Here is a 13,895-nt window from a genome sequence, read left to right as displayed (position 1 = left end):
TTCTTTTTCTTCTCATGCTTGTTTCCTATCAGCTAATTTTTGCATTTTTTGTAGAGACAGGGTTTTACCATGTTGCCCAGTCTGGTCTCAAACTCCTGGGCCCAAGCCATCCACCTGTTTCAGCCTCTCGAAGTGCTGGGATGACAGGTGTAAGCCATCAGGCCCAGCCAGAGCCTAGAAGTTTAAGTCTAGCCTTGGCAACATAGTGAGACCACATCTCTACCAAAAAAAAAAAAAAAAAAAATTTAAATTAGTTTGGCATGATGGCCTGCATCTGTGGCCCCAGCTACTCAGGAGGCTGAAGCAGGTGGATTGCTCGAGCCCAGGAAGTTGAAGCTGCAGTGAGCCATGATCACACCACTGCACTCCAGCCTGAGCAACGGAGGGAGAAACCATCTCAAAAAAAAAATTGGTGTAAGATTCTTGCTGTTTCTATGTAAGATGGCCTGCCATGATTGTTAACAGATTCTTCCTGTACCAGAGGACTTGAACAGGATACAGGAAACCCCTCCTTGCCAGAGCTATGCAGTGCATCGCATGATGCCTGGAGTCCCTGGCTTCAGCCACTAATTATGGGAAGCTCCATAAGTTTGCAAATGCCTCCCAGCTTCCGAGCGCTACTCACTGAGCCCTGAGAAAGGTGCCTGCAGGAGAGGTGGGGGTGCAGAGCCCTGGGAGGGGCCCTTTGGCCACCCAGAGTCTGGAGAGAGTTTCTCCTCCTGGGAGATGCTGAGGCCACCAGCAGGGGACTAGGACCACAGTCTCCGTCACACCACCGTCCAGGGCAGTCACCTGCATCAGCATCAAGTAGACATCAGCATCTGCACAGGGAACCATGATATATACGAGACCTTCGCATACATGCATGTGATGACTGTAAACATGAGTTCAGCATTCAAGGTTTTTTTGTTTGGTTGGTTGGTTGGTTGGTTTTTGAGACGGAGTCTTGCTCTTGTCACCCAGGCTAGAGTGCAGTGGCACAATCTCGGCTCACTGCAGCCTCCGCCTCCCGAGTTCAAGTGATTCTCCTGCCTCAGACTCCTGAGTAGCTGGGATTACAGGTGCACACCACCACGCCCAGCTAATTTTTGTATTTTTAGTAGAGACGAGGTTTCACCATGTTGGCCAGGCTGGTCTCGAACTCCTGACCTCATGATCCGCCCACCGCGACCTCCCAAAGTGCTGGGATTACAGGTGTGAGCCCACACCCGGCCCAGCACTCATGTTTTATTAATGGCAGTTGCTCTTCTTTAATGACTCCCAGTGTGTACAGGAGTCAGTATCCGTCACTATTGGCACCAAGATGCGTCCACGTGCTGTCATCAGCAACCGTGCTACTATCAAGGCACGCCTAAGGCTAAGACACAGATCTTAACACGATGGCATGTACTGACATGTGTAGTTGTCAGAATTCACATGGGTGGATACTGACTTGTGTGTTGATGGCAGCTAGTGACATGACACCTGCCTGCGTGCCATTGACACGTGCATGGGCATATATAGATGTGGGCACACACACCTTCGCTGGGTGTGAAAGCACCCGTCTGAGCCCCATCCATCCACCCTCCAGGCTGGAGCCCCTCAACGGGCTGAGGCAGTTCTGATTAAGTTGTGTACCTGTAGCTGGCAGAGAACAGATGCATCGTAAATGCTTGAATGAGGCCACGCTCGGTGACTCACGCCTGTAATCCCAGCACTTTGGGAGGCCGAGGCGGGCGGATCACCTGAGGTCAGGAGTTGGAGACCAGCCTGCCCAACATAGTGAAATCCCATCTCTACTAAAAATTCAAAAATTAGCTGGTCATGATGATGGGTACCTGTAATCCCAGCTACTTGGGAGGCTGAGGCAGGAGAATTGCTTGAAGCCGGGAGGCAGAGGTTGCATTGAGCTGAGATAGGGCCATTGCACTCCAGCCTGGGCAACAAGAGCGAAACTTCATCTCTAAATAAATAAATAAATGCTAGAATGAGGCTGTGTTCAGTGTCTCACACCTGTAATCCCAGCACTTTGGGAGGCCAGGGTGGGAAGATTACTTAAGTCTGGAAGTTTGAGGCCAGCCTGGGCAACATAGTGAGATCTCTTCTCTAATTAAAAAAAAAAAAAATTAGGCCGGGCGCGGTGGCTCACGCCTGTAATCCCAGCACTTTGGGAGGCCGAGGCAGGCGGATCACAAGGTCAGGAGATAGAGACAACAGTAAAACCCTGTCTCTACTGAAAATACAAAAAATTACCCGGGCGCGGTGGCGGGCGCCTGTAGTCCCAGCTACTCAGGAGGCTGAGGCAGGAGAATGGCGTGAACCTGGGAGGCGGAGCTTACAGTAAGCCGAGATCGCGCCACTGCACTCCAGCCTGGGGCACAGAGCAAGACTCCGTCTCAAAAAAAAAAAAAAAATTAAATGCTTGAATGAATGAATAAATGGCAACAAATACTTTGAACAGACCAGGGCCAGGCACTGTGATAAGCACTCACATGCCTGATCTCATTAATCCCTACCACAGTCTGTATAGGTAAGAACTAATGATCCCACTATACAGATGGGAAAACCTGAGTCATAAAGACAGGATGTAGCTTTCCCAAAGCCATATGCCGTGTAAGTGACAGAGCCTGGATTTGACTCAGGTCTCTCAAACTCAAAAACTAATGTTCTTAATCACCACCCCATCCTCGTTATGATGGGACAACCCTCTCTTCCAATTCCTGGGACACACCACCAAACTCCTTCCAGTGCAGGCATTCAGCAAGCTACAAGAAGGTAAGGCAGACTTTCATCATCAAAACAGAGGAGAAAAGAGAGAGAAACTTTAAACCCAACGAAGCTCAGAAGTTCTGTATCAGGGTTGGGTGAGGTGACTCACGCCAGTCATTCCAACACTTTGGAGAACCAAGGTGGGAGGACTGCTTGGGGCCAGGAGTTCAAGACCATCCTGGGCAAGATACCGAGACCTCGTCTCTACAAAATAAAAATTTAAAAATTAGCCAGGTCCAGTGGCATGCACTTGTAGTCCTACCTATGTGGGAGGCTGAGGTGGGAGAATCACCTGAGCCTGGGCAGGGAAGGCTGCAGTGAGCCATGATCACACCACTGCACTCCAGCCTGGGCAACAGAGTGAGATGCTGTCTCAACATAATAATAATAATTATTATTATAAAGAGCTACCTGAAAAAAATAAAAATAAAAAATTGAGTTCCACAATCACACTCACCACATTATAGGTGCTCAGTAGCCACATGGACAATTTAGATACAGGTCATTTCCATCATCATAAAAAGTTCTACTGGACAGCACAGTCTAGCATGGGTGTCCAACCCTTTAAATGCAAGGACTCTTTTGCTTATCTTTTGTTTATTTGTTTGTTTTTTGAAACGGGGTCTTACTCTGTGGCCCAGGCTGGAGTGCAGTGGCATGATCTTGTCTCACTGCAACCTCCGCCTCCTGGGTTCAAGAGTCTCTCCTGCCTCAGCCTCCTGAGTAGCTGCGACTATAGGCATTCGCCACCACGCCCGGCTAATTTTTGCATTTTTAGTAGAGAAAGGGTTTCTCCATCTTGGTCAGGCTGGTCTCAAACTCTTGGTCTCAAGTGATACGCCCACCTCCTTTTTTGCTTATCTGTGATAGTAGAGATCACAAAAATTAGACACAGACCTTTTTTTTCTTTTGAGACAGAGTCTTGCTCTGTCGCCAGGCTGAAGTGCAGTGCCGCGATCTCGGCTCAATGCAACCTCCACCTCCCGGGTTCAAGCAATTCCCTGCCTCAACCTCCTAAGTAGCTGGGACTACAGGTGCGTGCCACCATGCCTGGCTAATTTTTTGTATTTTAGTAGAGACAGAGTTTCACCATGTTGGCCAAGATGGTCTCCATCTCCTGACCTCAGGTGATCTGCCTGCCTCAGCCTCCCAAAGTCCTGGGATTACAGGCATGAGCCACTCTGCCCAGCCATGGACCTTAGACCTTTTTTTTTTTTTTTTTTTTTTTTTAAAAGCTATCACCTATCGTTAGTGTTAGTGAGATCCAAGACAATTCTTCTGATTCCAGTGTGGCTCAGGGAAGCCAAAAGTTTGGACACCCGGGATAGTCTACTCCAGTCTATATATGATTGATTCTTCTTTATGGCATTGTTTAACATATTCCTCTGTTCCCTGCCTTTCCTGTACACCAGTAGTTACACGTGGAAGCCAGATAAATTCAGGTTCAATTATTTTGGTGAAAATACTTCCTAGGTCTGTGTCCTTCCACCAGGAGACACATCAGGTCTCGTCTTTATTGTGTGAGACTCACATCCTATTGGCCACAGGAAGTCACATGACCAACCCTGACATCAGTGGGTCAAGGAATGTATTTGACATACTCAAGAGGACCTGTAAAGTCACATGGTACAGTCATGGATGTATAATTCTATAACAAGGAGGAAGTGGAGATTTGGAAACAATAATTCAAGCTACCACGAGGGCGTGTTTGTTTGTTTGTTTGTTTGTTTGTTTTAATCAAATGCACTTTTGAGAAATGCCTTGGCCAAGCGTAGTGGCTCACGCTTATAATCCCAGCACTTTGGTGGGGCTAAGGCAGGCGGATCACCTGACGACAGGAGTTCAAGACCAGCCTGACCAACATGGAGAAACCCCATCTCTACTAAAACTACAAAATTAGCCGGGCATGGTGGGACATATCTGTAATCCCAGCTACTCGGGAGGTTGAGGTAGGAGAATCGCTTGAATCCAGGAGGCAGAGGTTGCAGTGAGCCGAGATCACACCACTGCACTCCAACCTGGGTAACAAGAGTGAAACTCCGTCTCAAAAAAAAAAATGAAATGACGTATGCCTGTAATCCTAGCACTTTGGGAGGCTGAGGTGGGAGGATCGCTTGAGCCCAGGAGGTCCAGACCAGCCTGGGCAACATGGCAAGACCCTGTCTCTACAAATAATTTTAAAAATTATCTGAGTGTGGTAGTCTGTGCCTGTGGTCCCAGCTACTCAGGAAGCTTAGGCAGGAGGATCACTTGAGCCCAGGTCAAGGCTGCAGTGAGCTGTGTTCATGCTACTGTACTCCAGCCTGGGCAACAGAGCAAGATCCTCTCTCAAAAGAAGGAAATAGGCCAGGTGCGGTGGCTCACACCTGTAATCCCAGCACTTTGGGAGGCCGAGGTAGGCAGATCTTCTGAGGTCAGGAGTTCGAGACCATCCTGACTAACATGGTAAAACCCTGTCTCTACTAAAAATACAGAAATTAGCTGGACATGGTGGCACATGCCTGTAATCCCAGCTACTCGGGAGGCTGAGGGATGAGAATCACTTGAACCCGGGAGGCAGAGGTTGTAGTGATCTGAGTGACTTGACTTGTAGTGAACAGAGATCGTGCCATTGCACTCTAGACTGGGCAACAGAGTGAGACACCATCTCAAAAAAAAAAAAAGGGAAACAAAAGAAGGAAGGAGGAAGGAAAAGAAAGGAAGGGAAGGGGAAGGAAGAGAGACAGAGAGAGAAGGAGGAAGGAAGAAACGAAGGAAGGAAGGAAGGAAGGAAGGAAGGAAGGGAGGGAGGGAACTCTATGAGTCACAGAGCGGTTAAGTAATTTGTTCAAGGTTATGCAGCTGGTAAATGATGGGATTAGAATGCAGGCAGCCTGGCTCCAGAGCCCAGGATCCCAACTACTACAATACAGGAAAACATTGGAGCCCACTTAATGGGGCTGCTGTGACATTCCAATGTGAAGAGGAATGCAAAGGACTTAGGACAGCGCTTGGCACCGGACTTGTGCATCATGCTTGGAACTGGTGCTGTTTATTTCCATCACCTGATTCCGGGTTGGCCTTGGCTTGAGTTTGGAGGGATTTTCTGCCCCTGGCAGTGTTCCAGGGGTAGCAGCTGGACTTTTTAAATCCAAGGACCTTATTAGGAGTCAGAGTTGGGCAAGGGGAGACTGGAGATAAAATCCAGTCACAAGAGGTAGCTATGAATAGGTCAGAAGCAATTCTCCCCAGCCTTGAGCAGTAGGGAGGATGAGTCAACAGTAGTGAACTCACCCTTCCTCCTTGTTATAGAGTTATACATCCATGACTGTACCATGAGACTTTACAGGTCCTCTTGAGTATGTCAAATACATTCCCTGACCCACTGAGGTCAGGGTTGGTCATGCGACTTCCTGTGGCCAATAGGATGTGAGTCACACACAATAAAGACAACCAGACCTGATTGTAAGTAGAATATCCATGAAGATGTGCAGGAGACCGTGGCCAGCGACATTGGCTTACCAGAATTGGGTTCGTGCACAGTTCTGAGTTTTTGTTGCTGAATCTTCTTTCCCTGTCAATAAGACAAGCATGTATTCCCTAGTATCCCAAGGCCTATGACTTCCACCTCCAGGCTTCTGCTCATAGGTGGAGCTCACCTGGGCCCTGTGGCTGGAACATCTACTTATGACCTTTCCATGTGGCTGCTTGGGCTTCCTCAAATCATGGCAGCTAGGTCCCAGGGGATACAGGACCTAGCTAGATATGGTGCTTCATAGCTAGATACGGTGCTATGAAGAGTGTGGCAGATGACATTTCCTGGAAATGGTCACAGTAATATTTTGAGCCTCACATGCTCTCCCTTGTGGTAGCTTGCCCCTCCCATCAAAAGGCAGAGTATTTTCCTCTTCTTGAAGGTGGGCAGAACTTTGTGATTGCCTTGACAGAGGGGAAAAAAAGGGTGGGGCGGGGGGGGGGCAGAAGTGACACTGCATGCCTGCGTGACTTCCAAGGCTAAGTCATAAAAGCAGACACAGCTTCTGCTTGTCCTTTCCCTTCCCTTCCCTTCTCTCTCTTGTCCTCCCTCTCCCTACCCACTCCCCACCACTGGCCTCTGGGACCTAGCTGCCATGATGTGAGGAAGCCCAAGCAGCCACATGGAAAGGTCACAAGTAGATGTTCCAGTCACAGGGCCCAGGTGAAGTCCCAGCTGATAGGCAGCATCAACTTCCAGACAGGTGAGTGAGAAAGCTTCAGATCATTCCAGTCCACAGCCTTTTAAGCCACCCCAAGGGGTGTCAGGTGCAGCAAAGATGAGCCATTCCTGCTGAACCCTGCCCAGACTGCAGATCCATGAGCAAAGCAAATCTTTTCATTGGAGTGGTTCGTAAACTAGGGAACTTCCAGCTCTTTCCTAGTTGAAGACTTTTCCCTTCATTAAAACCTAACTCAGGCCTGGCACAGTGGCTCATGCCTGTAATCCCAGCACTTTGGGAGGCCAAGGCAGTTGGATCACTTGAGGTCAGGAGTTAGAGACCAGCCTGGCCAACATGGTAAAACCCCGTCTCTATGATAAATACAAAAAAATTAGCCAGGTGTGATGGCGCACACCTGCAGTCCCAGCTACTCTAGAGACTGAGACAGGAGAATCGCTTGAACCGGGGAGGTGGAAGTTTCAGTGGGCCAAGACTGCACCACAGCACTCCAGCCTGGGCAACAGAGTGAGACTCTGTCAGAAAAAACAAACAAACAAACAAACAAAAAACTCCTAACTCAGATGTTGCTTTCTTGCTTAAAAGCCTCCCATGTTCCCATCTCCTTCAGAGTAAAAGCCAAAGTCTACACTTAATCTAAAAGATCCTTCCTATATGATCCCCCCATACCATGGTTTCCTGTCAATATTGACTCTCTGACCTCTTATCCCACTATACCCATCCACCCCTCTGCTCCAGCCACCCTGGCCTCCTTGTTGATTCTTAAACTTACCAAGCAAGTCCCACCTCAGTGCCTTTGCACTTGCTGTTCTCCGAGCTCAGAAGGCTCTTCCTCCAGAACTCTATATAGCTCCCACCTCATGTTCAGGTCTTTGCTCAAATGTCACCCTCTCAATAAGTCCTTCCATGACCACACTATTTAAAATTACAACTCCCCTTCCCTCCCCAAAAAATATATCACTTCCCATCCTTATTCCCTGGTTTCCATTTCTGCAGAGCACTTAGCATAATCTAATGAATTGCATATTTCACTTATGTTTCTTGTGTATATTCTGTCTGCCCAACTAGAGTGTAAGTTCCATGAGGGCAGGTGAGGGAACTCTGTCTTGGTCACTGCTGTATCCCCAGTGTCTACAACAGTGTCAGGCATATGTTCACCACTCTGTGAATACTTGTTGGTATAAATGGAAGGAATGAATGGATTAATGGGTGCATATATTGTTGGAAGAATAGATCCAAGGGAAAGGAAAGAGAAGGGTGACAGGAAAAGAGCCCAACTCACCTTAAAAACATGAAGGCTTCCGGCCGGGCGCGGTGGCTCAAGCCTGTAATCCCAGCACTTTGGGAGGCCGAGACAGGCGGATCACGAGGTCGGGAGATCGAGACCATCCTGGCTAACACGGTGAAACCCCGTCTCTACTAAAAATACAAAAACTAATGGGCGAGGTGGCAGGCGCCTGTAGTCCCAGCTACTCGGGGAGGCTGAGGGGCAGGAGAATGGCGTGAACCCGGAGGCTTGCAGTGAGCTGAGATCCGACCACTGCACTCCAGCCTGGGCGACAAATGAGACTCCGTCTCAAAAAAAAAAAGCTCTAAAAAACCATGGAGGCATCCATTTGCCAAAGGCAGAAGACATTTAAAAAAAAAAAAAAAAATCTTATCTCCACAACCAAATAATCAACCAACTAATCAATCACTCTTCAAACCGTGTCCCTCTTGCCTCCTAAACATTTCTTGTTTCTTCCAACATTTCATTATGAGCAATTTCAAGCATGCAGAAAAGTTGAAGAATTTTACAATGAACTCCCTTATCCCAATCACCTAGACCCCACTCTTAATATTTTACTGTATTTGCTCAATCATATTTCTATACATTTATCCATCCCTCCATCCATCCATCCCTCCATCCTTCCATCCACCCATTACTCCATCCACCATTCATTACTCCATCCATTCATCCCTCCATCCATCCATTACACCATCCATCCATTACACCATCCATTCACCCACCCACCCACCCATCCACCCATCCTTCCATCCATTACACCATCCATCCATCCATCTATTACTCCAGCTTAGTTTTTTTGTTTGCTTGTTTGTTTGTTTTTTAGACGGAGTCTCACTCTGTCACCAGGCTGGAGTGCAGTGGCACGATCTAGGCTCACTGCAACCTCTGCCTCCCAGGATCAAGCCATTCTCCTCCCTCAGCCTCCCAAGTATCTGGGATTACAGGCGCAGGCCACCGCGCCTGGCTAATTTTTGTATTTTTAGTAGAGACGGGGTTTCACCATGTTGGCCAGGATGGTCTTGATCTCCTGACCTCGTGATCTGCCCGCCTTGGACTCCCAAAGTGCTGGGATTACAGGCGTGAGCCACCGTGCCTGGCCCACTCCAGCTTAGTTTTGATGCAGTTCAATGAAAGTTGCAGACACCAGTACCCTGTCTCATAAGTCCTTCAGAGTGTCTATCAGTATTTGTTTACCATTCTTTATTTTCTATTTTGAAGTAAAGTTTATATACAAGATGAGCATATCTGAAGTGTGCCATTCACTAAGTTTTGACAAATTTATATACCGGTGTAACCCAAATTTCTGTCAAGATAAAGAAGGACTCCCCTGATGTTTTTCCCACTTGTACATTAGCCTTACTTGTTCTGGAACTTCATTTAAATGAAATTGCATAATACATTCTTTTCTGTGTCTAGCTTCTTTCACTCATCATAAGGTTTTCGAGAGTCATCCATGATGTATGTGTATCAATAGTTCATTATTTTTTTTTCTTGCTGATAGTATTCACTGCATGGGCATACCACAATTTGCTTATCCATTCTACTAATGATGAACCTCAATATCTCTTCAGTCTATCCCCTTTCCTTCATCTCCATGGCCCCTTCCCTGGCCCAGGCATCTCTTATTTACACCCAGGTCACCACCCCAGCCCAGCCTCCTTCTTGTTCTCTGATCTCTAATATCACTCCCTCTCATTCACCTTCCAGAGGAATTTGTTTTGTTTTGTTTTGTTTTTTAATACAGGGTTTCTGTCACCCAGGCTGGAGCATATGGCAGGATCATAGCTCACTGCAGCCTCAACTTCCTGGGTTCAATCAATCCTCCTTCCTCAGCCTCCTGAGTAGCTAAGACTACAGGTGCATGCCACCATGCCCAGTTAACTTTTAAATTTTTTTCAGAGATGGGCTCTCACTATGTTGCTCAGGCTTGTCTCAAACTCCTGGCCTCAAGCAATCCTCCTGCCTTGGCCTCCCAAACCTGGAATTACAGGTGTGAACGACCACATCCAGCTCCCAGAGGAATCCTTAGTGTTGTGTTCTGTCCTGCTCAAAACTCTGCCATGGCTCCCCAGTGCTCCCTGGGGAATGCCCGAGATTCTCTAACGGCTTTCAGACTTGGTGTGATCTCATTCCCATGCACCCCTCCACCAACACTTCCCATCTCCTCTCTTTATACTCCAGGCTGCAACCACAGTCTACCTGTCAGTTCCCTCAATGTACCAAGCTCTCTTTTGCCTCCACACTGTTATATTCTCTTCCCTTTGCCTACAGTACTTTCCCCCCAGCCCTTTCATTCATGTATTTATTTATTTTAGAGATGAGGTCTCACTCTGTTGTCCAGACTAGAGTGCAGTGGTACAATCATAGCTCACTGCAGCCTCCAGCTCCTGGGCTTGAGCAATCCTCCCGTCTCAGCCTCCCAAGTAACTGGGACTATAGGCGCACATCACCATGCCTGGCAAAGTTAAAAAAAAATTAAGAGATGGAGGCTAGGTGCAGTGGCTCATGCCTCTAATCCCAGAGGCATGAGATGGGAGGCTTTGGGAGACCGAGACGGGCAAATCACCTAAGGTCTGGATTTTGAGACCAGTCTGGCCAACATAGTGAAACCCTGTCTCTACTAAAAAGACAAAAATTAGCCGGGTGTGGTGGCAGGTGCCTGTAATCCCAGCTACTCAGGAGGCTGAGGCAGGAGAATTGCTTGAACCTGGGAGGCAGAGGTTGCAGTGAGCCAAGATCACGCCAGTGAACACCAGCCTAGGCGACAAGATTGACACTCAGTCTCAAAAAATAAATAAACACATACATAAATAAAATAAAAATTAAGAGATGGGATCTTGCTATGTTGCCCAGGCTGGTCTCAAACTCCTAGCCTCAAACAATCCTCCCCGCTTAGCCTCCTGAGTCATTGGGATTACAGGTGAGAGCCACTGCACTCGGCTGTACCAAACCCTCTCTCTTCTTGCCTCACTGTTATTCCTCCTCAAGTCTGCATCCAAACGTCCCTTCCACAATAAACCTTTCTGACAACCCTGACAGGAGGGTGAGGCACTGCAACCAAGCTCCCACAGTTCCTGGCAGCTCAGACCACTCTACATTTTAACATTAAAAGGTCCTAAATTCCCCCTTAACTTCGGTTCCAGGTACAAAACTTGTCTCTTCAGACAAACAAGAACACATCCTTTAGCAAAAATTGGAAACCATTTCAACAGACACATTTCCCTTATTGCCTTAGCTGCTGGGAACCTCCGAGTGAAGTTTAACGCTATCCTACATCATAGAGAGACACCTGTTGCATCTCTATATATAAAGTGTTAGTTCTTTTTTAATGTTTGTTGAACTAGTGCCAGCTTTTCTTGGGCACTGTAAATCCCTCCGATTGGCTCTCTGCTACGACTCCCTCATGCCAAAATCAATGAGTTCTTCTCTTCCACTCAATCTATCATCCAACGACTGCCCCCTCCAAACTCTTCCAACACACTCACTGGAACTCTTGATGCCTTGTTAACAATCACGCCTCTTCCTCGGTTTGTCCCTTGAACATTTCTTCTACTCCGTGTCTTTACCTAAACCCTGACAAGCTCTAAGAGCATTGGTTCCTCTGCAGCCCCTTCTACTATTTATTTACTAAGAGACAGAGTCTCACTCTGTCACTCAGGCTGGAGTGCAATGGCACGATCTCAGCTCACTGCAACCTCTGCCTCCTGGCTTCAAGCGATTCTCCTGCCTCAGCCTCCCGAGTAGCTGGGATTACAAGGGTGTGCCACCACGCCCGGCTCATTTTTGTATTTTTAGTAGAGACGGAGTTTCACCATGTTGGCCAGGCTGGTCTCCAACTCCTGACCTCAGGTGATCTGCCCACCTCAGCCTCCCAAAGTACTGGGATTACAGGCATGAGCCACCATGGTCGGCCCCCCTTTATAATTCAGACTGCTCCTTTTCTAACATCCCACATGCCTCCATACTGAGGGTTGAGAGTTAGTTTCTCTATATATCAAGATTCTCTTGGGAGCAAGCATCTAAAATCCATTCAAACTAATCTAAGCACAAAGCAAAAAAGGCAATAGTGAATGAAGCAATATTTAACAAGAGCAACAGAAAAAAAAAAAAAAAAAAAAAAAAGCCCATCGTGGGTTTCATTTGAAAATCCAAGAATTAAACTGGAGTTCAGGTATGGCTGGATCCAGGCACTCAAGTACTGGGGTCAAAACTGCCTTTCACAGTCGCTCATTTCTGCACAATCTCTTTTGCACTGAACCTCATCTCATAAAGCCTCTCTTCTCTTTGTGGCAGTGTGAGCCCCATCTGCTCCATCTGCTCCATCTGCTCGGCAATTCCAGCAGAAATAGAAAAACCTGTTTCCTGATGGTTGCAGCAAATGTCTCAGGGTTGATTCTCATTGGGCTAAATTAGGTAACGTGCCTTCTCTGAACCAATCACTGTGGCCAGGGAAGCAGACTCAACTGATTAGCCAGGTCTGGATCCTGTGTCCATCCCTGGAGCTGGTGAGGGCGGAGCAGTGGCTAAACCCTATTCAAATTAAATAGATGAAGAGGAGAGAGAAGTGGTTTCCCAAAAGAAAACAGAGTGGGGTACTGGGGTGAGCCGGGGAGCTGTGTGGATTCCTGGAGGAAGAGTGTTCTAAGCTGTGGGAACAACAGCAAGTGCAAAGGCCCTCAGGTGAGCAACTTGCCTGGCAAGTTCAAGGTTCAACAAGGCCACTTCTGCTATAGTATCCTCTTCCCTGCCAACCAAATGCAGAATAGTGGTCCAACACACACACACACACAGTTCCTTATCCAACTGTAATTCTTTCATTATTGCTAGGTAACTTTGTACCTCTCCCTTCATAGTTGACTAAACAACAACAACAACAAAAAACTATTTCTCGGCTCTTTTTAAAGTAGGTGTGATTGAATTAAAACATATTTACTTGACATAAGCTTAATTATTCATCAGTGGGGACCTGAAAAGGGAGTCAGAAAGGCCAAGAGGTTAGGGTGGAGTAGAGGGGGTGGGGGAAGGTAAGCTGGGGTGCAGAGGGTGCAGACTGGAGGAACGGGGGCGAGGTGGGGTATGGGACAGGGGCGGCAGGGAGGAACTGGGGAGTGACAGGGAAGGGTAGGTGCCAGAGGGCCAGGGATTGTGTAACTGGGGTGGGGTTGGGAGTTGGAGGGTGGGGAGGGGAAGTAGGGTACTCTGTGAATACCTTAGAAGGGATAGAGGAGGCTAGGGGGTTGAAAGGGGTGGAATTGGGAGGTCGGAAGGGCCCAACTGGGGTTAGGAAATGGAAAGGTGAGAGGAGGTGGGGGTTAGAGGCTGGGGACTGGGGTGCAGAGAGCAGAGTGAACTGGGTGAGTTCAGAAGAGTACTGGCGTTGGCACTTTAGAGGTTGGGCCAGAGAAGGCGCGGCCAGCCGACGGTGCGGGCTCCACTGCCTAGGAAGTCCGCGGCGAGAGGCGTGGTTGGGGGGTGTGTATTACACGGTATCACCCCCTTTGCCTTTCCAAGTCTTCTCCCCTGGTTCCGCCTCCTTTTCAGGAGTGACATACCCTTCGCCCAATCAAAGCTGCGGGCCTGGCGCGGCACAGCCAACCGCACGGCGTGGGGAGGAGCTGGGGAGGGGGCTCGCAAGGCCAGGGGAGGGGGCTAGGGGCCTCCGAGGG

This window comes from Papio anubis, chromosome 20 (genome assembly GCF_008728515.1).
Source record: "Papio anubis isolate 15944 chromosome 20, Panubis1.0, whole genome shotgun sequence".
NCBI lineage: Eukaryota > Metazoa > Chordata > Mammalia > Primates > Cercopithecidae > Papio > Papio anubis.
This window is presented reverse-complemented; position numbering follows the sequence as displayed.